General features: G+C 39.2%; 1 protein-coding gene across 14 annotated transcripts in view; it reads left to right on the top strand.

The window, feature by feature from the left end:
* Positions 1–25,881, top strand: part of TENM3 (teneurin transmembrane protein 3) — a 763,547-nt gene that overhangs the window by 391,001 nt on the left and 346,665 nt on the right. For 2 of the 14 annotated variants that reach the window (XM_075197403.1, XM_075197394.1), the window contains exon 1: positions 15,196–15,539. The exons of the other annotated variants lie outside the window; for them this stretch is intronic. The gene's annotated coding sequence lies outside the window, so the exon portion shown is untranslated. Of the gene's footprint in view, positions 1–15,195; positions 15,540–25,881 lie in introns of those variants that run through there. 14 annotated transcript variants of the gene reach the window in all.

Here is a 25,881-nt window from a genome sequence, read left to right as displayed (position 1 = left end):
AGAGGCAAAGCAGATTCCAGGAGGGTGGCCTACTCTCCAGGGAGGATTCAAGTGTGTGCAGGACTCTTATCAATCAAGTTCAATAAGCCGGTCTTGCTTCCTATCACACTATTTCTGGTATAAATGCCAGCGTAGGGACAGCCATTCCAAACTGGTTAGCCAGACAGGCACATGTACACTTGGTTAAAGAGCCAAAGAACGGCCGCCTATTGAGATGAGATAACTAATTTAATGTTTTTTTGGTTCTTTCGACTTGAAAATAATGTTCTTGCAAAATATTTGAATATAGAGCCTTCTCATGAAGATGCTCAAGAGGCAATCTCCTACTGAACCTAAAGCTTTTGCTGTTGACACCCACAAGGTCATACTTATACATAACAGAAATTGCTACTAAATTTATATTTTTTTCCTATTCCTGTTGGGTAATTTTTAAAGTTCCACTTTAAAGTCATACTCGACAGTACAGCATTTTCTATCTTATACAAAGGTGTACATATCTATATCGTATTGGCCAATGCTGAAAATTATTTTATTTTGCTCAATGCTTTCCCCTGGAAATACCTCCCAACATTTAATGATTGGGAACTGAGACAATAAGGATAGTCCATCTCTGAATATTGGGGGCAGGACCATGTCATTTTGGCACCCTAAAAAAAATAGGTACACAATGTTACAAATTTGCGCTTTGATGCAGCTTTGTTATTGATCCTTTCTGACACAATATTACCAGGAGAGAAGTAGCATCATAGCTTTTTTTAACATAAAGCATTGTGGCAGACAATAAGAAGTATGTTGGTGTTTACCATTTTCCTTGGTATGTTTTTTCTTTCTGTTACTAATGATTTAGAAATCCACACGAGGTCATGGAGTAACATGGCAACCACAGCCACTTGATGAAGTGAGCAGAGAAGCTTTTGAACGCCCCTCTGAGCTCTGTCTGCTCTGTGTACTAAAAGATCCATCCCCTATTTTTCCCGCTGTGCCTGCACATGACATGCTGAGGGTTGTGAGCCTGTGTCTGTGTAACTGGCAACCATATTTTGCAACCTCCAGAGGAATTTTGAAAAGGAGATGATGATTTGTAGCTAAGAAAAATAATATTCATGCTTAAAATGTACTTATGTTGCTAGTTAAAGTAAATGAAAACCTTCTATGTGGCATTCAGAACGTTAAGACACTTAATATATTTATATGCACAAATGCTGCTATTTGTCTGTTTTGCACACAGATATGTGCTTGCATTTCAGTTTTGGGAATTGTCCTCATAAAATTACTCTCCACCTACTTTCAGGTGATTGCTGGAAATGCTTATCCCATGAAGATTATAACTTCAAGTTATAATCCCCTACCATCCCCTACAGTAAGGCTGGGTACACACTTCAGGGTTTTCAGCAGATTATCGGGCCGATCAAATGGTAAATGACCGCTCGGCCTGAGAGTGTGTACACTGCAACGATGGATCATTATTGTTCCAAAACACATTGTATCATTTAATTTGATTTTTAAACTGGGCTAAAAATCTTATACAACGATGGAAAGATGTTATTCCAATTCTGCAGTGTGTATGTACATGTCCATAGACCTCTATGGAGTGTGCAGAGTCAGGATCTTTTCAGAAGATGCTTATTATAAGAGAGTCCCTGTAGACGAACGCAGTTAAATAATGACAGTGTTTGCATTCGAGCTTACACTTACCTTGAATGGGTTAACTGTGGTTGCAGGCCCAACCAATGATGGTCTCAGGGGAGGGTCTTGGGTTCCTTTATAGGTCCCCTCTTTTCCTGGTTGCCTCATTCTGCTTTGCAAGATAAACGCCTGGTGCTGGTTTGATATTTAGTGCCTGTTTTTACCTATTTTCCCCCTCGCCACAGAGCAGGCACAGTTGGTAGGAAGGCACTGCGATCAGCGGCTGGTACATACGGCACTATCCTGATTGGCCTCAGGTCTCTGTCCCCTTCAAAGAAACGGTAACTCTTGTTCCTTCAGTGGGGAGGGGCCTTGTCCGGCTCAGTGAGGGAGGGAAGTGAGTTTAGAGGGGGTGCAGTCACTCTGATGCCAGGTTAGCGTCAGCCAGACATTTAAGGGTAATTTCCATTTTAAGTGGAAGCATGGCGGTTCGCCATATTTACGCTTGGTTTTGGGTATCAGTCTGGTAGCTGTCCCGCTCTTCTTTAGCCACTTTATATGTCTTTGTGTATTTATTTTTAGATAAGGTAGTTACGTCATACTTGCCAACTCTCCCGGAAAGTCCGGGAGACTCCCGAAATTCGGGTCAGTCTGGCAGTCGGGCGAGCTGGCATTTCTCCTGCATCCTGATCTCAGGAATCACGCCATTTTGGAGGGCGGGACGGGGCGGGACGAGACCAATCGCGTCATTTTGGCCCCGCCCCCGCGGCATAAATTACGTTTTAGCGGGGGCGGGGCCAAAATGAAGCGATTGGCCTCGTCCCGCCCCGTCCCGCCCTCCAGTCATGCCCCTCTCCCGGAAACAAGTTTCCGGGACCCGGGAGTTGGTAAGTATGAGTTACGTATGTAAAGGTTTTGTAAAGGGGAAGAAGGGCATATACAGTGAACTATTTATGACAGGTGAAGAGCACAGATCTGAAGGTAAATCGTGTAAAATGTGTTTAGTGTGTACACATGAATCGTCATGCTGATCACTGGTAAAAAATTAAGGATATCGCATCAGGAGAAATTTTCCATAGTGTGTACCCAGCCTAAGTGAAAGTAGGAATAAGAGACATAGGGGTACATGTATCAAGCTGAGAGTGTTCCGGCAGGTTTGAAAAGTGGAGATGTTGCCTATAGCAACCAATCAGATTCTAGCTGTGATTTTGTAGAATGTGCTTAATAAAATGATAGCTAGAATCTGATTGGTCTTTCAAACCCGCCTTTAAAACTCTCAGCTTGATACATTTACCCCATAATGTCTGTACTACATGTTTCACTATTGTGTGTTTACTTTGAGTATATTTATTACATATGTATTTGTGTACATATCTATGTGCTTAACTACATCAAATATACCTGGATGGTTAATATGATTCCATTGAAAGTATATCACTCCCCATCACTGGCACCTGCTGATCCTGTCCTGTTGTGTGAAAAAAGAGGCTGATCAGCCGCCTGATACCACGGAATGTCCCCTTATCATGGGAATCTCATTGAAATATATTCTTCTGCAAAATGAATTCTTGTTTTTGTGTGTGGGAGAAAGGCACATGAGCCTGACACCCAGCTTCTGCCATCACAAGCAAAATATTATACCCCCACAGACACTGCCATCTATACATACAAATTCATGTAAAACAAGGCACATGTATGCATGACTATGTGCGTAAAATCATAAAATGACATATGCAGGTAAGGGGAATGTTTGCATATTTGTAAATAACTCTATATACATTTTATAGCTCTCTATGCATGTGGCGAATACTTGTTAACCTAACAAATGGAGATTGAGTGACTGCGCTCTGTGCCGTCAATCTGTTTCTGGAACCTTTTACAGTGCAATAAGTTTCTAAAGATTTTCGTTAGAAGTGTTTCCATTTGGTAACGACACTGACATTTTTGGAACATTGGTGGTTTTGGCTACTAAAGTGTTTGTCTTGTCATTTTGGAATGCTTAATAGGAAGACATGTTTCTCTTTTACTGAATTAATTAGTTGAAAATGTTATTAGAAACATGCACAGAAATCCTAAATTAAACACCCTTTTTATGTTTTAACTGAATCCAGGTTTGATGCAGAGTGAATTAATGACCAAAACAGTAGTGCTGCTACAGCATGTCTGGCTAGGTACCTGTTTGATGTTTATTATTCTGGGGGTGTACCTTTAACTGGGAAGAGAATTAAGGAACACCTGGGACTTTCTGCATTGCCATAGACACCAGGGGGTGAATGTATTAACCTGCGATTCTAGCAAATCAACGATATTCGGCAATTTTGGCAGCAAACTTTAAAATGGCAATGGTTTTAAAGGCAAAACTTGCCTTTAAATAAAGTGCCATTTTAAATTCTGTTGGCAAAGTCGCCGAATATCGTAGATTTCATAGAATCGCAAGTTAATACATTCACCCCCTGGTGATATTTGTACAAAAGCATAACACATACTTGCCAACTTTGTTCTTTTCCCCTCCAAGAGGGGAGGGGGGTGAGCACGGGAATTCACAACACTTTGGCCTCGCCTCTGCAGCGCAATGGTGTGAATGTGTCATTTTGGCGCTGGAGGTGGGGCCAAAATACAACCATTCACAGAGAATCACGTCGTGGAGGCTCTGATCCTGCCCACTTCACTAGAAAGTGGGCAGGATGCGGAGATAGCCTGCCCTCCCAGGAGTGGGCAAGTATGTAGAAAAGCCATGAAAAGTGGCACCTTCATAAAGAAAAGAGGTTGTATAGAGACAATACATATTTTTTATTGTATTTTTGTGATATGAATTTAAGCTGACTCCCTTCTCAGATTTTTCTTCAGGTACAGTCTGCATTATCGATCAAATGTTTTGTACAAAATGATGCTTTCTGAAAGTTTCCTGTCTCTATAGAATATGAGGAGACGAGATCAGAGCCCTGTTTTAAAAATATGTTTTTTTTGGCTTGAATTACAGCTCAGTCTAATGTTAGGTCTAGTTGCAGAAGGTACAGTTTTAAGAAAGGTCTAATGTTAGGGCTATGTAAAGCCTAGAATTTAAGGGCCTGTTTACTAACAAGTGGCGATAACCCTAATGTCGTATCCCAATTTATTAATAAATCCCGCTGAGGAAGGTGTTATTCAGTTGCCTGTGTGATTCTGGCACGGAGTGGTAAAGGTTAACTCACTGCTTAGCTGGCCCGGTCTCTGGGGATCTGAACACGCGTGACCAAGATAGATGGCTGTGCAGTCGCAGTGTAGCTGGAAGCCTTGACTTAGGCTTTCAGTTCCACTAATAAGATTAAATAAACAAAATAATATGTTGAAAAATAGCTAAAAATCTGGACAAAAAAAGAAAATATTTTAAATATATGGTACATTGATAAATACTTTATTCAAAGAAAAAAGCTTTTTATAATTGTTTTCCATCTGAGATGGCAAAATAGATATTGGGGCTTTAGATGTACCGCCGTGATGCTTCATAAATACTCTACACCATCACCATGCTTTGCATGTATAATATTCTCGGACGAACCCCAACAAATTTTGTCAAAAGCTGGAACTAAATAAACACGCTCCTGATACTTTGAAGTTTTTGGTCAGTTGAAGTTAGAGTTTCTTTCTTTTCCTCATTTTGATCCAATGGATTATTTTGCCTGGTTGTGGTATCAGGAAACTGGGAAAGGAGCTCATTCCTATCCAGACACCATTAATATGAAGCCTAAGGGTGATCCCCCTATACTGGTTAGCCTAGTGGATGCTCCAGTTGCCCTTTACAATACTGGTCTCCAGTAAGTCTCTCAATATTATTTTGAGTCGTTGTCTAATTAGTACTAGGTGCACCATAGGTTGAGATACACCTTATAAGACACATATCAAACCTTGGATACATTTTACCAATATACCATAGTGCTCACAAAGTATAAAGTCACAACCTCTGGTACCTCTCCAAGCTCCCTTTCTCTGTGTAACATTACACTGTTTGTTTATGTCATTTCTGCTTGCAATTAACCTGGTGTCTATGTATGTGCAAAGAAACAAATATTATATGCTGTTTGCATATTTTAAGGGACATGTTTGTTTTAGAATGTGTTTAGATATTGGACTGCTTAAGACACACATACAATGTCTTCTATTGGCTGTCGTATACTATAAAAGATGTATGTGTTAGTTGCTGGTTATGCCCTCTGATGAGGTCATTGTGATGAAACGTGTAAGGGGCGTGGCCTAATACAACTCAAGCTTTGCAGAAACTCTTGTGGTACTGTATGCTGAGCTGCTGAGCAGCAAAAAAAAAAAGCATTTCCAGGGGTAAATATGTCAAACTGAGAGATTTCCGGTGGGTTTGACAAACCAATCAGATTCTAGTTATCATTTATTTAGTACATTCTACAAAATGACAGCTAGAATCTGATTGGTTGCTATAGGCAACATCTCCACTTTTCAAACCCGACGGAAAACTCTCAGCTTGATACATGTACCCCCCGGTGTCTTTCCTGTTCAATGTTTCTATAAATGTGTTGATTATATTCTTTTCTGGTATGCACATTAATTGTCAAATCCTTTTAGCTGTTTATTAAAATATTGTTTTGAATACAATGTGTAAAGCACCCGCTTGTGTTACTTTTACAGAATATGTGTGTGTGTGTGTGTGTGACTATTTTTAACCTATAAGTCACTTTTAAGACTGAGAAACATATCTTACAAAAACAATTAGCTCTTTTCATAGCAAATTACAAATCAGAGAAATTGTAAATTAGTTTTGTGCAGAACAGTATCCTGGAACGCAGCTGCAATTTAGGTAATGTGCCCAGATGTAACAGTTGTTTGTTTTTATTATCCTCACCATATATATCTTTTAGTATTCAGTGCTTAAGCACATGCTTTCTATGTAATTCTTAAATATGGATAATAGTTCCATAGAGCAGCTACAAACATTACAAGAGGGTTTACCCTCTACAACTATCTATGTTGTCTAAATTATTGGTTAGTGATATCTGAATTTAATTTTCATTCATTTGAAAATGTCATCAATTTGAAAAAGAGTTTAATCAACAAGATATTTAAGCGGCATTTTTATTCAAAGAAGTTCAATGTAATATAACAAACCTGGCGTTCTAGAGGTAAATATACATTTCATCCAAGGCGTTAGATACAGGCTTCCATGGCAGTATTACTATCTTTGAAGAGATACCAACATTGTATTAAGCAATTCCACCTCATCTTTTCAACATATCATATATGAAATAGAAAAAATATTGGGAACTGATGTAATAAGACCATTTCATAGGGAGTGTGTGCAAATCGGAAATTATCCAATTATCTCTGTAAAGTAAACTGGAGTAATTTGCAACTATGAGTTTAACCCCATGGGCAGAAGAGACACAAAATGCTTTTGCCATCCAACAATACTATGTTCAGCTGTATATATGTCATACTTGTCTACTTTCGGCAAATGCAGTCCAGGAGAGGGGCGTGACTAGAGGGAGGGAGCAGCATTTTGGCTCCACCTCCTGCGACGGAAATGCTGTTCTGTCGCCGGGGCGGGGCCACAATGGCGCGATTCACCGCAAATCTCGTCATTTTGTCCAGGCAGTTGCGGGATGCGGGAGACTTATCTGCTTTCCCGGGAGTCCGTGAGACCGACCCGAATTTCGGGAGTCTCCCGGACATTCCGGGAGAGTTGGCAAGTATGAAATATGTACTCTACTCTATATAGAGTGAAATGGAGAGCCCACGGAGACAATAGAGGCAGAATGTAGCCATGAGGACAGTGTCTATAATCCTCAAATGACTTTGGCCTCTTGCATGGAGATTCCTGTCCTGGTAAATATTTGCCTCATTACTTTTTGCAGACAGATTTCACAAATTGATGCGGTAGAATTTGCCATAAGTGTTCTGATAGATTCCCCCTATCATGTTCTACAACCCATAGTTCCTCCAGTTTTGTTCTGCCCCGACTTATTATTACCATCCACCAATCTGTTCCAGCGCAGTTTACAGTTACAGTCCGGAATGGCATTCCACTGAATGGTGGCGCACAAATGGAAATCAAAGCTTGAATTTCACCTATGAAAATTACCAGTTACACCACTAAACTTGATTCCTGTGAAATTTTGTAGCAATTTGACTGATCTCTAGTATTGCAGAATGACTGAACCCATCCAGTTGTCAACCTTGATAACCAGGTCCAACGTTCTGTGATCTGTTCCTAAACAAAGGCCACACAAGGATGCTGATATAACACACATCTTGTACAACTTGTATTTGTGCTGGGTGAGAAAATAATTTCATTCTTATGTTTGTTATATAAAATGTCTTCTTGTCTAAAGCAGGCCTGGCCAACCTGTGGCTCTCCAGGTGTTGTGAAACGACAAGTCCCAGCATGCTTTTCCACAATATAGTCATCTGATAGCTGGCAGGGCATGCTGGGACTTGTAGTTTCACAACACCTGGATAGGCACAGGTTGGCTAGGCCTAATCTGAAGCATGAATCAAGGGTTAAACATTTATACAGTAACTTGGTACAATAAAAACAAGTCACTGCTTAGTGTAAATGTAGATATTGTAACTTCTGTAGTACTACTATGTTGCTGAAGCAGGATTCTTTCTGGTCCTTGTAGTGTTTCAAGCATAACTGCCAAAGTGCCAATGATTATTTCTACACACATCCAGTTTCTTACATTGACGCAGTAAGTTTAGTCCCCAACATGCTGCCCCAATCAATGGGGCAGATTTGGTAACTGAAACCAAAAAAGTGCCCATTATTTGGAGAGTATTAAAGGCTGAACGCTTGTCCCCTCCTGGTTGGGAAGTAAAAGGTCATCCCTAAGATTGTACGCTCCCTTGAGCAGGTCCATATCTCCTCCTGTTTCCACCACTTCTAACTCTGCTCTCCAGCTACCTAGCCCTCCTCCTCAAGAACCCTCTGCCCTCCGACCCCTCTCGCTCCCTCCTCTCCCCTCTGGGAGTCTCCCTGTCATCCGCGCCTTCCCTCTTGGGCTCCGGCATCTGCGGATCTTCCCTCTCCCCCCCCCCCCTCTCTAGCTGTGCTTCAAGCTTACTGAGTTACCGTGCTTGTTGTTTACTGTACCGTGCCGTCTCACCTCGTATTGTAATTGTTTGTCCCTATACGGAATATTATTACCATGTAATTTACTGTATATTAGGTATTCCTCTTTCATACACAGTGGTAGCGTTATTAAACCTTCTAAAATGGAAAAGTGGAGATGTTGCCCATAGCAACCAGTCAGATTCTAGCTGCCATTTATGAAGTACAGTCTAGACATTTTCCACTTTTCCTTTTTAGAAGTTTTAGTAAATCTACCCCACAGTATAAAGTATAAAGCCTTGAAAATTGGAATAGTGAGAACCCCATTATATATGCAAAATTCGATTGTAATTGGAAATCAGGAACAGTTGATAACTATGGGCTTTGTGCTGCCGTCCACCATGTGCACGGCTGGAGGAGGCGTTTTGGATGAGTCTGTTTTATACAGTAGATTAAAAATGATACAGTTGTGCCAATATATATATATAAGCACCACCCACTTGTACTGCCAGGATCTGGCAGCCCAATTCCATCACTGATTATAATTGTAATTTTTACACTTGTGTTTAGTAATGCTGGCACAGATTGTCTGCAATATGATGTCTTACATACCACGGTGTTATCCAGACATCATCACATTTCAGTTTTCTGCCCGTATGGTTCTGGTTTGCCCAGTATAAACCCCTATAGAGATCTAAGTGTCATGTGTGAGTTATTTGAGATTGCATGAGACATCCATTTTTGATGCAATAACTTGACAGTAATGGAAGGCTGCAGTCTGACATGAAACGGTCAGCAGCAGATCCCTCTGTTGGTTTTTTTTGTTTTGTCTTCCTATCTCCTTTGATGAGAATTGAAAAGAACTGGAGTGCTATTGTTGGCAATAAAACAGCACTTATAAAACAATATATTGTTGTGCGAAGGGTTACAGATAGATAGAAAGATAGATAGATAGAAATATATCAGATGTAAATCAGCAACATGTCAATGCATTTTTCTTTATTTTGAAGATCGCTTTGACTTTTTCTCTCTTGTTTTCTCAGCAAACTGTGTCATCTCTAAGGGGTATATTTACTAAATTGCGGGTTTGAAAAAGTGGAGATGTTGCCTATAGCAACCAGTCAGATTCTAACTGTCATTTTGTAGAATGCACTAAATAAATAACTAGAATCTGATTGGTTGCTATAGGCAACATCTCCACTTTTTCAAACCCGCAGTTTAGTAAATATACCCCTAAGGCTCTAATCAACAGATAAAAAGATTTTTTTTGTCTTTTTTTTTAGTAATCAGACTTTGCCTTACTACTCAATATCTGAAACTGACTAAACTTGAGAGAAATTATTTTCCTATTTTAGTGAAGTTACTTTGATTTTGTGTACCCTATTCTGAGACTATCCTGTTCCCTAAGAGTATATTAGGTAAACCCAGCCTCTTTATCTCTGGGTAACCTATAGCTCTCAACATTTCTGTGAACCACTGGTAACTCTGAGTTGTAGAGCATGTTGGGACCTATAGTACATCTACTGCTGGGAATTCACGTCAGCTCCAGGCAAAGTGCATATGTTAGATTAGAAGGTAAATATACAAAACAATAGTTACAGAATTTATATGGTTAGGGCCACCGTACTATAAGAAAACCACACTAATATATATTTTAGATGCCAGGTATACTGGCAGATGCAAATGTGCACTGCCCATTTACAGGGGATGATTACATATAGGATAACGCTCCACATACTACAAATTATAAAGATATTATAATACACCAGGGAGTGGTGTGACCATATAAAGTTACAAGGCCGTATCACTTGTGTCTTATATGAATTATTAGACGTTATATTAATAGTAATACATATATGGTTATATGTTTTTACTTTTTGCAAACTTCTTCATAATCCACGTTTTTTTTGCCCTTATGATTTTTGTTTTGTTTTTAAAGAAATCCAGACTGGGCTAATTAGTGTCCAATCGCCAGTACTTTTACCCTCAGCGGACCTCCCAGCATGAACGCTTCTCTGCATATTTCTATTAACATTTAAACAAAGACCTTTAGAATATTGGAGATGATAATTATTTTGATCCTTTGCCTACTGGACATGCACTGCTTAATCCTATCTTGTAATTTCATGTCCTATTAAGATGAAGGTTGTTACCCACTGTGTGCTATTGAGGAACATATGCTGCATAATCAGGGGTACGCCTAAATGAAGAGCAAACCTATGACTGGAGTGCTGTGTGTATTTACATACAGTACATGTTGTAATGTATTGTAACCAATGCATACCCTCTCACATTAGAAATTGTGCTTTAATCAGCATTTTGTAACACTAGTAAGAGCATACTTACCTACTTTTGAAGGCAGCTGTATGGGAGGGTGTCCGTTGAGGGGGGCGTGGCCATGTGTGGTGCACTGTTATGCTCCACCCCTGTCAATCGTAAGCAATTCTAGCCAATCGCAGCAGGGGGGCGGGGGAGCACAATGCTGCGTCTAGCTCCACCCCCACCATCTTGAACAACGGGGACAGCTGGATACGGGATTTTTGCCTGCTCTCTCGGGAGTCCGGGAGAACTCCCAAAAGAGTAGGCAACTATGAGTAAGAGCATATAAATGGGGATGGAACTTTGTGAGCAGTGGTGATCTAATTGTGTCTTATTGACGCTACATGCGCCTTTTATCCATATTCACTGCGGTGTGCTGCCTCTTCAGGACTACAAGTACACTGGTTACCACCGCACGTCATATGAGATGATATTTGACATGCGTTGATACTGGTGTTTTCCGAATGCCAGTGGGTAATAAGCCATACAATAATTTTATACAATTTACATACCCTTTTTATTTGTTTTTCATGCACTGCTTTTTCAAATCCTTCTATTGGAGTGTAGTACATGACATGTGCTGAGATGAATTTCCCTGCACTTTTCAGGCAATTTGTGTACATTTTCTATTTAGACGGCATTAGCTCATGATCAGTAGAACACGCTGTGAGATTCTGCAACCAATGGTGTGAACTACATTATTACAATCTATTTGTCCTCTACTTTTAAAGAACTTTTCATGCACTAACTCTCTGAGAAGTGTGAACAAGCCATAATAGTAGATGGTATAATGACTGCTGAGAGCAATCTAGAGCAGTGATAGCAACCTGATTCACGTCAAGGGCCACATATTACTCTTAATCTAATTAGTATGTTTTAAAAGAATACATTTAATGAAAGGAAGAGACACCACATGCCACTCAAACCAACACACTCCTTAACCTCCCACAATACCTCCTCCCAAACCAACCCATATGCCTTTTAAAAAATCATTTACCCTAAAACTCCTCTCAGAATTCTCACAATCCCTAAAGAAAACTATTGCCATTTATAAGAGTTTTGGCAATGGAAGAAGCTTGTAGGGCATAAAGCAAAGAGTAAGAGCTGCGGGTGACAGGGCAGAAGGCAGGTAAAGGGCAGGTGACGAATAGAGCAGAAAGAAGCTGGGGGCCACAGGGTAAGGCTCAGCAGGCCACATATAACCCTGGAGCCAACGGTTGTCTATCTCTGATCTAGAGGTTCACTAAGTAGAAGAAAGTGAAAATAGAAACTGATATTGTTAAATAGACAAATTAAGCTTCATGGACACAACTTTGATTCAAACATATCTAAAATACTTTTTTTTAAATTTACAATATATAGTTATCATTTTTTCCTAACATGTTTCTCAGTTAAGCTTTCCTTTTGGATGTAATTGATCAGGGGAGTGAAGGCCTCCCCCATGGCATACCTGAACTTTATTAGATGTGGCACTTCTGTATGTTGGAAAATTTCTTTTACATTGGGCAAAGTTCTCTTCTGCTCTAACATGCAAGTAGAATATGCAAAATCTGCCCATTAAAAGTGTAGGAAAAGACCTGTTCTCCACAAGGTCAGAGCTGTTGCAAAAAGCAAATCTTTCTGTGGAGGGGAAGTTGCTGTGCACAGCAAGGAACAACCCCCAAAAGTGAAATCTCAGATTTGTACTGCTCTGCAAAATTAGGCGCCCTGGTGCACCTACTGTGCAAAGAGTACCCTCACTCGCCCAACTGCTCCCATGGGTGCAAACTTCTCCTCCTCTGCAAATGTCACCATCCTGCTCTGCAGACCTGCGTGCCTTGTCAGAAATCTAGGTGCACTTGCCCAAATCGAGGCACATGGCACCACCTAAGTATCTTGCCCTGCGCTTCATGAATGAGGACCGTTGTATCCATAGACTGAGTGAAAATATATATTCCTTCATCATCATTATTTATTTATATAGTGCCACCAATTCCATAGCGCTGTAGAGAGAATTTTGTCACGCACATCAGTCCATGCCCCGTTGGAACTTAATCTAACTCACAGACACACAGACCAGTATATTTTTGGAGTTTGACAGGAAACCAGAGCACCCGGAGGAAACCCACGCAAACAGGGGGAGAACATACAAACTCCACACAAATAAGGCCATGGTCAGGAATCGAACTCACAAACCCAGCGCTGTGAGACACAAATGCTATCCACTAAGCCAGGATAAAAATTGTATTGTCACTAGTTTGCGGGACAGTGTAGAAGTTAACAGAATGAGTTTACAGAGGGTTGGAAGTTTTTGCATGTATGTATTTCTTTTTCCTATTTGAATCAAATGTAAACTATACTTATGGTACCTGACACTGGTGAATTGTAGTTAATTACAGTTTTGGGTGCATTTCTGAGGTTGCACTATTTGCTTAAATTGTGGGACACATTTTTGAAATGTTTCCACTATTTTCCTGTTTTCTCTGTATAGAGCCTGATTTACAGTTGAGCATAAAGATGCCATCTGAGCAAACATACGTCTGTTTTTTGAGTTGGAAAATTAAATTGCAACCTTAAATCTAGCATATAGATGCATCAGGAGCAAAGATGCAACACTCATCATAATCATTAACTCCAAAACTTACACCCATAAGACGCATCTCAAAGAGGCATACTTAACCTTTATCTGAGCTCCCTTCTTGTACTATACTTGCATGGCTGCTGCTCCAAACACAACATGCACAGTTGTCAATTTTGCACCAAGACATCTTTACGTTACGCGAATGCACTTACGCGCAACTCTAAATCAGGCCCATATTCCACAAAAAAATTAAAATATATTTACTTCAATATGTTTACAAAATAAAACCCCATCTGTTGTAATAAACTCAATATAAAATTTACTAGATTAGCTGAAGTAATACATTTATTCATACAAAAATCAGGTCATCACAAAATGGCAAAAAGTGCTCTAGTAATTAGCTTGCAAATCAATTTGGGAAATGAAGGGACCGATTAAATTCGGCCCCGTTATTCTAGGAATACAGCGGCCTGCACACTATTACCGTTACTGCAGTAAAAGTGCACAGTATTACCGTTAGTACGGAAATTTTAATGCTGATTTTTGCACGCAGCTCTCGGCCCGCAAGCAAAAATCCGGGTTAAAGGTAATAGTACTAGCGCCGCGTTAATCCTAGACTAAAACGTATTTTACTAAAGTGCCCCTTCTGTAAGTCGGAGCCACTACATTCTCTAATCAAGAGATTGTGGCTTGTGATTGAGCCTTCAGCTCACACCTTACTCTGCCATCATTTACAGGACAGGGCCCCATGTAAACTGTCTGCATCTAGCAGCCCCCAGGACTCTGGCTAGGGGGGCAGGCACCTTGGTAAAACCGTTTACTAGAGGATAATGAAACTTTAAGAAACAATTACACAACTACAGTCCTGTCTTTTTCCATTTCCACTACTGTTTCTTTCTAAGAAAATCTATAGATTAAGTAAGGAAGTAAATATGCTTTGATTTAATTGGTCTGTTATGTATAGAGTTGGAGACAGTTTCTTTTCCTGTAGTTTCAAAGTATCCAGACTTTCTGTGTCTTACGAAACATTCTCTGACATTGAAGCAACTTGAATTTCGGCTCTTTTACTTTTCTATGAGAACTATCCCTGTTGATGACAAGTGTGATAATTACAAGTTGAGACAATTAGGTAGATTTAGCTGTGTACAGTCAGGATAACCTCCAGGCACAGTGTGAGGAGAGACTATTATGTGCCTTATCTTCCAACCAATGTCCATTCAACCATCATCTAACGTGCGTATAGGGACATGACGTGGGGATAATATTGCAATGCAGATATATCCTATTGTAACAACATAAGTAAAGAGTATATATAAGACAAGGGAGGTAAGTAGGGTGAACCCACATTTATTTTCTGACATAAGAGGAGGAGAATGTAGAACATGTAAGAGAAATGTATTTAATTTACCAATTGTTAATGATCAATTATATCAACATATTAAGGTAAATTAAACTATTCTTGTTCAACTCCTTGATAGCTGGAGGATTATTCCCGCTAGGTGTCACTTTTGACAGGTGGACACCGGTAGCCTAGGTACAGAGGAGAGGTATTGTGCTAGTAAGAGTTAAAAGAAGCCAAGCTCTGCCCCCTCCTCCTGCCTGGGTGTAAACAGAGGAGTCTCAGCCTATCATGTCTGATTGCTGCTTGGTGCTTGAAGAGAAAGCCAGACTCTGTAACGTGATACATTATAGACTGGTTCAACTTGCACAGGCTGAGCTCTGCCACTCACACAGGCACACACACACACACAGGCAAGCAGGATCAGCAACAGGGAAGGTGCCCCCCAATCCCAGAACCACTGGCACAGCAGCGCTCCACGAGAAGTGTGCATCTCCATCCTCCCCGCACTGTACCTTGGTGTGCTGCTCTTGGAATGGGAGGAGGCTCTGTGTGCTAGAATCTCTACACAAGCACCATTAGCATCTGAAATGAGGTTGCTTTTTAACCCTTGAGGAATCCAAGAGAAGACTCAGAGAGAGGTAAAAGACTTTAGACTTTTTGGCGTGTTTATTTCATATGTCTTTGAATTGTTCTGGATCACCTGGATGTGCTTGAAGCAGAGAGTGGGCATGGTGTGGTTTTTAATTCCACACCCTCACTGTCCTATAAAGCCCTCATCCCTTTGTTGTAGGATGCCTATTGCTAAGTCTATAGTGTGTAGTACATAGATGAGCCAGGTCCTCCAGATCATGCCTTATCATTCTAATCCAAGCTGGGCTACAACTGTACTGCAGTCGTCCCACTCTATGTAGTGAGCCACTTCTCACTATCCTATATATACCATGGAACACAGCTCCATATCACCATAGCTGTGTCTCAGATGGATCAGAGAAATGACTTGTTAATGCACAAGGGCAAGCAGTAGTAATGTAGCAGGATAAAGGATTGCTATGGCAGAGCTGGGGGAATAAATAGTGCTTATTGTTTGCACATGCCCAACGCTGGTTTGTTGGAGTGTGTGTCTAATTGACAGTATGTGCAGAATACGGCTGTGGCAGAGAGTAATTTAAGGTTCTTCAAGGCTTTAATATAATCAGATGCATTGCCCTGAGATTGTGCAGTTGAAGATTTGATCCCATCGCAGTGGAGTGGAAATACTTTCTGTAATTGAAAGCAGATTCCCGTCTGCCGTAGTGCGAGCCAAGGTTTTCTTTCTTAAAATAAACCTTTTGTTCTCTAAACTTTAAAATTGTTACTGATGACAGCCAGAGAGTTGTGTTTGACAATTATTTCATTTAGTGTGATAAGGTGTATCTAAATATAGCTAGAGTTGAATCAACATTATGTTGTCTGTCTGATTTAAAAAATACACACTCTACCCATGCCATATATTAGCATCTATTCTAACACAGAGATATTACATTTCCCATCTATAGTGCATGTAGGATATATTTAAATAGACATCGCCAGAGATCTACTTGTCAGACTGTACTCTTAGACCTTAGACAGCATGTTGAATATATTTCTCTTCCCACTTGTTTCTTTTTCTATTATTTGGTTAAACTATGCAAAGCTGGGTTTCAAGCGTCACAGGTTATTGAATTTAATTCGGAGTGATGGTATTTATGTTCCCCTTTCATCTGCTCTTTATTAACTCTGCATTTCCCCCTCTGGACATGGCTTTTAGAGAGGAAAAAAAAAACCTATGCAGGCATTTGAAATTCCAGTTTGAATGCACTGGTATGATTCCTGCAGACAAAGCTAAAGTGATTCTCTCCATGTGTATCTTGTGAACAATAGGGTTCCAAGTGAAGGACAACAAGCAGAAATAAATTCGCCAGCATTACCGTTTGGGAAAGTTTATTTTATTTATTCATTTGGGATTATAGATTTCTCATATTCAGCTCTGACGCGGTTTACGAACAACCAACTGATGAGCCTATGCGAAACGAGCCGATTAAAGCACTTACTCTAGGTAGAAACCTTTTATACCATGGCTGCTGTGTGTTAATAGGAGGAACAGAGTTATATATTTTACTGGCAGGTTCTAATGTTGTTTCTCTTTAATAATGCACGGCGGTGGTTTGTGTTTGTGTGCGTCTTCCAAGAAGACTCTCCTGACGGGCTTCTGGCAGTGAAAGAGTTAGCACCTGCACTAATTGCCTATAAAAAGCGTAGCACATTGTACGAAATAAGGAGGTGTTTATTTGTTGGGGTGACTGTCCTGTACCCCCCAGAATTTCCTGGACATGTGAAACTTTGTGTTCTGTGCTTCCGGAGAGTGAAATTGATGGATGTGTCACCGAGACGGTGCAGATTTAGAGAATAAATTACGATGTATATGACTTGTTTGTTTGTATTCCGGTAGGTCTTGAAAGACTGTTCATTTGGAGGCTAGCATTCCTTATGGGGATTCAGTATTAAACAGAGGAAAAACAGCATATGATTAAAATACCTGTGAACATCTGATATTCTGTACAGGGGTGCCTGATGAGGTGCGACCTGATGTATCCAGTGATTTATTTTACTCTATATTACACTGACTCATGTGAGAGCAAGTAATCTATAACACATTCATTGCTAAGGGGATCCTAAAGTGCATTAGCTGCCAATATCTTGCAGCCTCTCCCCTGCAGTACATGGGGGCAAATGGAACTTTTTCTTGGGTTAATTCATTTGCTCTAACTAAGGCCTGCTCACAGTACTGATGGGGCTTGTTGGTTCCTGCAGCAGATCTTAATCACGCTGCAAAATCAAATACTTCATGCTATAAAAACTTGATTTGGGTGGAACCAAAGTGAAATAATTGCCAGACCTGCCATGCTTCTTGTAATTCAAGTACTTTTGAGCTAAACGTTGACATATTCTGACAGTGTCTTGATGAATAGTGACATTACAATCATAACACTTGTTGCACAGTGTTTCTCATGGATTTTTATTTGAATGTATCTTTTTGTTTATTCTTGTACATAGATAGTGCTGATTTGCAGCTGGCATTTTAGCCATAATTGGGCTCATCCATTCAATATCTCTTTTTACATAGATTGGGAAAGTCATTGTTGACAACTGTCTATCTGTTGTAGAATGTTGACCACTGTGGTTCAGCTATAGTCCATAAAAATCAAGGTTGAAGTTGAGTCAGTTGGGTCACAGGTTTACCTCTTGGTCATTATTGGAATCAACACATTTTCCGATAACCTCCTTGTTCTAGATGCAGCTTTCATGTCAAACTGTTGTTGACGGTAGTTGTGTTTGGAAGGCCATCCACTGATACCATCTTCAATCCTCCAGATCCTGCAAGGCTTAGGATATGTATTGACGACTAAGGTATCATGGTTTCCTTAGTGGTGAGAACATTTCTTGAATATGTAGACTATAGTGTGCAGACTTTATTTAGACCTAGAAGTGGCTTCCTTAACTATATCTTAAGAACAAGTGGTTTCTGGGAAAGCTAGCGTAGTGGTTAGCACTTCTGCCTCACAGCACTGGGGTCATGAGTTCAATTCCTGACCATGGCCTTATCTGTGAGGAGTTTGTATGTTCTCCCCGTGTTTGCGTGGGTTTCCTCCGGGTGCTCCGGTTTCCTCCCACACTCCAAAAAAAACCCCATACTGGTAGGTTAATTGGCTGCTAACAAATTGACCCTAGTCTTTGTGTGCCTCTCTCTGTCTGTGTGTGTGCATGTTAGGGAATTTAGACTGTAAGCTCCAATGGGGCAGGGACTGATGTGAGTGAGTTCTCTGTACAGCGCTGCGGAATTAGTGGCGCTATATAAATAAATGATGATGATGATGATATGTAGACTATAGTGTGCAGACTTTATTTAGACCTAGAAGTGGCTTCCTTAACTATATCTTAAGAACAAGTGGTTTCTGGGAAAGCTAGCTGAAGCTTTCATGCTTAATATTTGTGCCGAAATAGTATGTCCACTTGGACAATATGTCCACGGCAATATACATACCAGAGTAAAGAAGAGGTGAAATATTTAATTTACCCATTTTAGAACTGCCACTTTGCAGCCAAGTTGTAATGTTTATTTTGGATTATAGATAGCTTGCCACCAACTACCATATGTGTATCAGAAGATCTTGTGACTGCCACTTTAAATATGTGAGCAAAGCAAATAACCAACCTTCTACAGATGAACTGTAGAGTAGTCCAAGTATTGTTCCTTTATCCTTTCCCATTACAGAACTCTCTCCAGATATCACCGTTAACATTTCACATTAGAGTTCAGAAATATTACTATTTTTTTTCACAAGCTATTGTGCTTTATCCTTTGTCTTTCGATTTTGACCCTCATAACACAAAATGTTTCATTATTGTATGAATTAAAAATAATAATTAAAACAATCTAAGCTCTCCAGACACAATTCTAACCAGATTATAGCTGTCAGGTATTTTTTTTTTTATTTCTATCACGTCTCTTAACAACTCTGCCAATTCTTTTTTCCTTCCGCTGCTGTTTTATATGGAAACGTGCAGCGATTTTGTGACTTAAAAGTTTCCATTTTGCCTTGAATAGACTCCTTTCAGACGGAGCAGAGCAGGGGAGAGCAGTGGCTGCCTCAATACGGAGATCCTTTTGATAATTAATACAGTAGGATGGATTAAAATCCTGAGTTGCAGCTATTTGTTCCTTTTTAAAAGGTCCACTAGAGAATCGTTGCTACGCACCTGTCACTACTGCCGGTAACTTGAAGTGACCCCATGAATGGCCTTGCGCTCAGCCATTGCTAAAAATGCATTTGAAAAGGAGCAATAAGTCTATGTACAATGCTTCTTGGAGGGGGAGAAATCTGTTTTCCATGATTGTCAATTAACAGACAATGCTTTGGAGATGAATTCTATTCATCGTAAAAGAAAAATCCCCATCTAGTTTAACCATTATTCTATTTAGCCCCCTCTGGTGGGCATAGCTGCAAACAAATACATGAAAAAAAAAATAATCTAAAAATACATGCCTGATATGTAATTAAACACAGAGAATGCAGTAAATGTGTGCACCATATTTGTGATTACTTCTTTTTTTGTCAACATTCTTATTCCCCAGCTGCATTGATTGATCTGTTCAGCAGTCATTCCTCCTACTCACAAGCAGCAAGTTGAGTGGTAGTGGCCTTAACACATGGCTCGTTGATAGATTCCTTAATCATTTTCAGCTAATTCTTCCAGCTTTCTCTGGCGCACATGTGGCAGAATTTTAACATGCTTGCAGAAATGTCACATGTGACTAATGGTAATTAAACAGACATCAGCAATAATTTCATTGTGAGTTTCCTTTCAGTACTTTCTGTCCTCCCCACCCCCAGAAAGTGGCCTTTTTTTTCTGTTTTGGTTTTCAAAGGGTGCAGATTTCAAATAGCAATTTCATGTCTAATGTGGCTCACGCCTAATTCATCTGGAGAAAACCACATGATGATTCGCCAATTAAGATGTGTTTGGATTTTGATTAATCCTGGTCATGGCTGAATTATAGAAACCTGTTTTCAGACCTACTGAGAGAGAGAAATTCACTAGATGTTATTTTCATACATTTGTGCTGCAAAGTGTAAATATTTCCCTGTCAAGGACAAAAAAAAGATAATAACTGAAATGTATATTATGTAAATATCTGTTTGAGATGTTTTTATGATGGGGTTGTATTCCCAACGAATACTATATACAAATATATATATAGTTTGCATACAAGTGTAGCTTTTTGCAGTAATATAGTAATAATAATATGCCATTAAAATGATTATGTGTGTGTGTGTGTGTGTATATATATATATATATATATATATATATATATATATATATATATATATACATTAGACGTTCGTGGGTCGCTGAGGATAATTAGTAATGTGAAGTTATCTTTCAGGGTGCTTATTCCCCAAGATTTAGGTTTAAGTTGAGGATACTTCTATTTAGTGAAAACAGATATTTTAAACTCCTACACCCAAGCCAAGTCCTATCACTCATGCGTTTTGCTTGAGAACCAACCTGAAACTTTGTATTTTGGAAATGGTCAACATATTACTCGAATCTTCTTGGATCTTCATCTTGCTGACACTATCCATAATATAGGTCTTTAGGTTTTCTCTACAAATACTGAATCAAAAATGCTGGTAGGATGAAAAGTGGAATATTTTTCCAGTAGACTTTTTTTTTCTTGTTTTGGATCAGCCAAAAACAACAGGCTCAGACGTTCGCTAATGCAGTAAAAGCACATTCCTCTGTGTGTTAAAGATGCCAAAAAATCGGAGAAAAGGAAGGAGGCCGTGACTTTCAACAACTCCTCAGAGAGACCCACGAAACAACTTTTGTTTTCTCATTGACACTCTTCATTTGCTCAATTAGTACAAAGGTCTGGATCTAGGGAAGAGTGGACAAGACAACATTTCACCATGGTATATAATAAAATTATTTATATATTTTTTTAAAAAAAATTTTTTATCTGATCCTGGGCAGTATATAGTATTTTATACTTTGTATAAGTATGCATGTAATGATCTTTATTTTTGGAATCCACTGAAGGTTATGTCTAAGCCACTTGCTTGGTGGATATATCAGTTAATTTGAAATTTCAACAATATTTAAACTTTCTGGGAAACAAATGTAACCATTTATAGCTGCTGCAAACCCGGAATGCATCAATCTTTTTCAAGCATTAGATAGCAGGAAAGGAAGAACAGAGTAAGAAAGTTGTTTTCTAACATTGGTATAGATCTGCTAACTTTAAGGGCTATATAGAGATACTTCTGGATATGGAAGCTGCACTGTTTACCTAAAGCTATGGATACATTGTCAGCTTCCTTACACATAGTAGTTAGTATGTAAAACGTTTAAAACAAATGTGCTTTTATTGCGTTAGGCTTGATTTGCATGGATGATTTAGGCACAGGTGATGTTCCAGTATATACAAAAATGTGTTGTCTGAACCGTGGAGCAGGAAAAATAAACACATGTCTGACAGCTGAATCTTGATGTAACATCCTGATGACCAGGGCTTATTGTGGGCAAGGCCATGTAGCTCTTGTCTGATGTGACACTCACACTCTGCAAGAGGAGATCTGTAGGGGACTGCACCAAGCTCACAGCAGTGACGTCCAGCTAGACCCGTCCACTCTGCCAGTCTCAAGAACTTTCATCAACTGTGGTTACAAAAAGGTCAAATAAATGTGTTACCTGAGTGGCCTCAAGTTACATTGTTAAAAACTGTACACCTAACAGTTGTGCTTGCAGCATTGCCCATGTATATTATGAGGATAGGAAGAGTTGGAGAACAGCCAAGCACTGTCTAAAATTATAGCCACGCCCCCATGCATGCTGGTCACGCCCACTGGCGGCGGGGTGTGGAAACCCCCCTCTACAAATCCTGCGTTTGCCCCTGGAAGTTATAGATATTTCTACAATAATTAGTTGGAATCACGAATGGGTCAGAGATAGGCAGCCTGCTGTGGTACTACAAGTCTCAACAGGGCAATCTCAGGACGTCAGCCTGGAGAGCCACACAGATAGATGTACTTTGAAGTAAGAAATGTTACGTTATGCTGGCAGATCCATTGTAAGTGGAAATTAAATCAGGCTATCTAGGTGGAATTGTACTCACTGTCTGAAGCCCCATTTCACAGTCTGGGGAAGTAATTCAGTCAAGGCAGATACAGACAATCTGATAGGAAACATATCAGACTAATATAGGATACATTCCAGTCTAGTAACAAATTATCATCCTATGTTTATTTTTTATCTTCTCACTTCCATCCCCAGATCTCTTGCTCATCCTGCTCTGCACTGTCTTTCAGCCTGTGAAAGGTCATATGTCCCAGGAGCAAAGCCCAGAGCTGTTAAATGGTTCCTCGAGCTATAAAAGTAGCACAACAAAAGTACCATCTGCAAAACAGTTATTATGCACTGCGTAAAAAAAGGGATAAATAGGACACTACTGTGCTTAAGGAATATATTATTACTGCTGTACTATTGTAAATTCTAAGGCTGCCATCATTTTACAAGTTTACTCAATTCACACTTTATTTTGAGAGTTAAATCCGGCAACAAGCAACTATAGGAGTCCAGTCACATTGACTATTTTATTCTAGTGTGAATTCTAGAATGATGGGGCTTATATAATACCATCATTATTACTATTATTATTATTATCTTATGTTATTATACTATTTATTAATGAGGCGCCACAAAGCTCCGCATCGCCATACATGACATATACAGAAGGCAGCGATCCATAACATATTACATGAGGGACAGAATGCAACGACCAGACATTATGAATAAACAAATATACAGATAAGACCTTAATGCAGATGAAATTATTTCCGGGACAGCGAGTGAGTGTGATGGTAGTGACCAGCCTTGTGCCACAATATGCTGTAACTAATCACGTTATATTTAGAACATATGGCTGGTTGCCTTGTTATTAAATAAGCCCCTTTATGAGTGTCAGAAGTTTAACTGTGTGTGTATATGTTTAATTTGTTTTATTACAAGAAACATTGTGAAATGACAGATTTGACGGTAGCTAGATTCCACTCCTGTTACAGTACTTTAATAATTTCATCCCCTGATGTTTTGAAATGTCTGTCTCAATTATTTACTATACTTTATCCATCACACTGACTGATAAATGTGTTTCTACAGCCTACAGCTACGTCTCGTAATGTGAGAGCCGGAACTATAAGAGAATGCAGAGTTCCCTTAAAACTAGCTTTAGGGAACGCATCTCTTGTCTTAATTTCATAGACCATAATCACATCTCAGTAGCATTGTTCTTTTCATACGTTGGTGTCTGCTACAAATGGAAGTTTGATCTGTTAAACACTGCTTTCTGCATAGTCTGCCACAATACCATGCTTGTAATGTTAAAATGAAACTGAGCTATTGCATATCAGACCAGACAAAATAACATGTGCAATAATTGACCACTTTGTTATTGTTTACAATACAGACCAGAGCTGATGCCATGTAATGAAGGGACACAGTGATTTTAATGCCGTTCTTGTCGAATCTTTTCCTAACAAGCACCTATAACTTATATATGTGTAAATACTGAACCACTAACCATCCAGTTATCATATTTATAGGGTGAAATGTACCTACCCTTAAAATGTAAAAAATAATTTAAGGATTCACATACCCTTGCAGCAATGGAAACAACTAAAAGCTGTCATGTAATTAATGTTGGCAACTGACCAGTAAAATAAGACTTGGTGCCAGTGTTATTAATAGGTCGTAGATATAACCAAAATCCCAGTATTTTCTCCCCAGCAGACACATGGCCAGTCGCAGAGCTCCACCCAGCCTAACTCAGTATAAGTCCGAGGATTCCAGCCGTGGTACCGGTGGAAGCCTCATAGTGGTCTCACCGAGAGTGGAGATATTGTTTACTTGACGGATTTGGACAGATTTGAGAAGGTTTTGTTTCTGTAGGTGAGGGAATGGAGACTGTCTCTACTTATGGATTTGTACCTCTTCATGGTATTTACACTTTTCAGACTTTTTTTTATTTTTAGAGAGTGGTTTGTATGAAATACATTTAAACTAAACACCTTATTATGACTTATGAGTGTTGCATAGTGCTTCAATAGCTGCTTTCAGATAGTTTAATATGATGGTTATTACTTTATTTTCAGTGAATAGATGAAGATAGATTTTAACCATTATTTTTTTTTCCTGGCTCTCATAACTACACTAGATAAAAAGGCTTTTTTTCTTTATTTGTGTCTATTGTTGTCATTATTAGCAATATTTTAGGTGTGATTCACTTTGATATGATTTATTATGCTGACTTTGAAGGTGGTTTCTAAGGCAAAACGATACCCTGCCTCATATCTTGCCCTGTGACAGAGCATGCTGACATTCATATCGTTTGGTGTGATAGGTGTGTTGTTGTTTTATTGTTATGTAGTATATTTACTTTCCCCTTGAGCACCAAATGGGTTATTTCTAGACTGTTTTTAGCAGTTATCAAGGGAGCTTGAAATTGTAGCCTGAAACCCTTTCTAGTTGGCTAACTTTAAATAAAACGGAGAGGTTGTGTTTAACAAAGCTCACATTGTTAATCTCATGTAATTATTAAACACTTGTTTAATTTTACTCATCACTTAGAAAAATAAGGCCGGTAGCTGAGAAGACAGCTGTTTTAAGCTCTTAAAAGTTTCGATTCCGGTGATGGCAGGGGGGTAATACGTCTTGTTAATTAAGTGAATCTTTGTTTACGAAAATAGTTAAAGGCCGGCATACTTAAACTGGGCTATTTAGATTTGTGATTAGGTCCATGTCAGACACTACTAATCAGTTTAAAACATTATCTTTATTGAACATGCAGTAAGCACACAGTCACTGCAGACTAAACATAGGTTTGCTATGTATATACATAACATTGTGTGCAGGCCTAAAAACATTGAATACTACATGAACAATAAATAAAGTTGTGATATTAGTAATCATACATTTTACATAGACAAATACATGTGTTGGAGATTGGGGCACACTACAGGCTATAAAAAAACTGTTTGTATGTGTTTATCTTACCTGTAAAAGGTTTCACAATGATGTATTTGTTTGTATATATGTGTGTGTACATACAATGTGTGTATGTATGGGTATGTATATATATATATATATATATATATATATATATATATATATATATATATATATATATATATATATATATATTTATATATCTGTCCTCATGTTCATCAAAGTATAGACAGTGATACTGCAGAAGTTATACAGGAGCTGGGATTTTTATAGTATCATAAATCCCTGCCCACTCCACACTTATTCTGTTTACCCAGCATAGGTTACATGACTCTATGATATTTACACTGTATAAATATCTTCCAGACAGATTTTCCGTGTGTACTGTCCAGTGAC

The sequence above is a fragment of the Mixophyes fleayi genome, chromosome 1 (genome assembly GCF_038048845.1).
Source record: "Mixophyes fleayi isolate aMixFle1 chromosome 1, aMixFle1.hap1, whole genome shotgun sequence".
NCBI classification, from domain to species: domain Eukaryota; kingdom Metazoa; phylum Chordata; class Amphibia; order Anura; family Limnodynastidae; genus Mixophyes; species Mixophyes fleayi.
The sequence above is the reverse complement of the archived record's forward strand: the minus strand, read 5'-3'. Positions and strand labels throughout refer to the sequence as shown.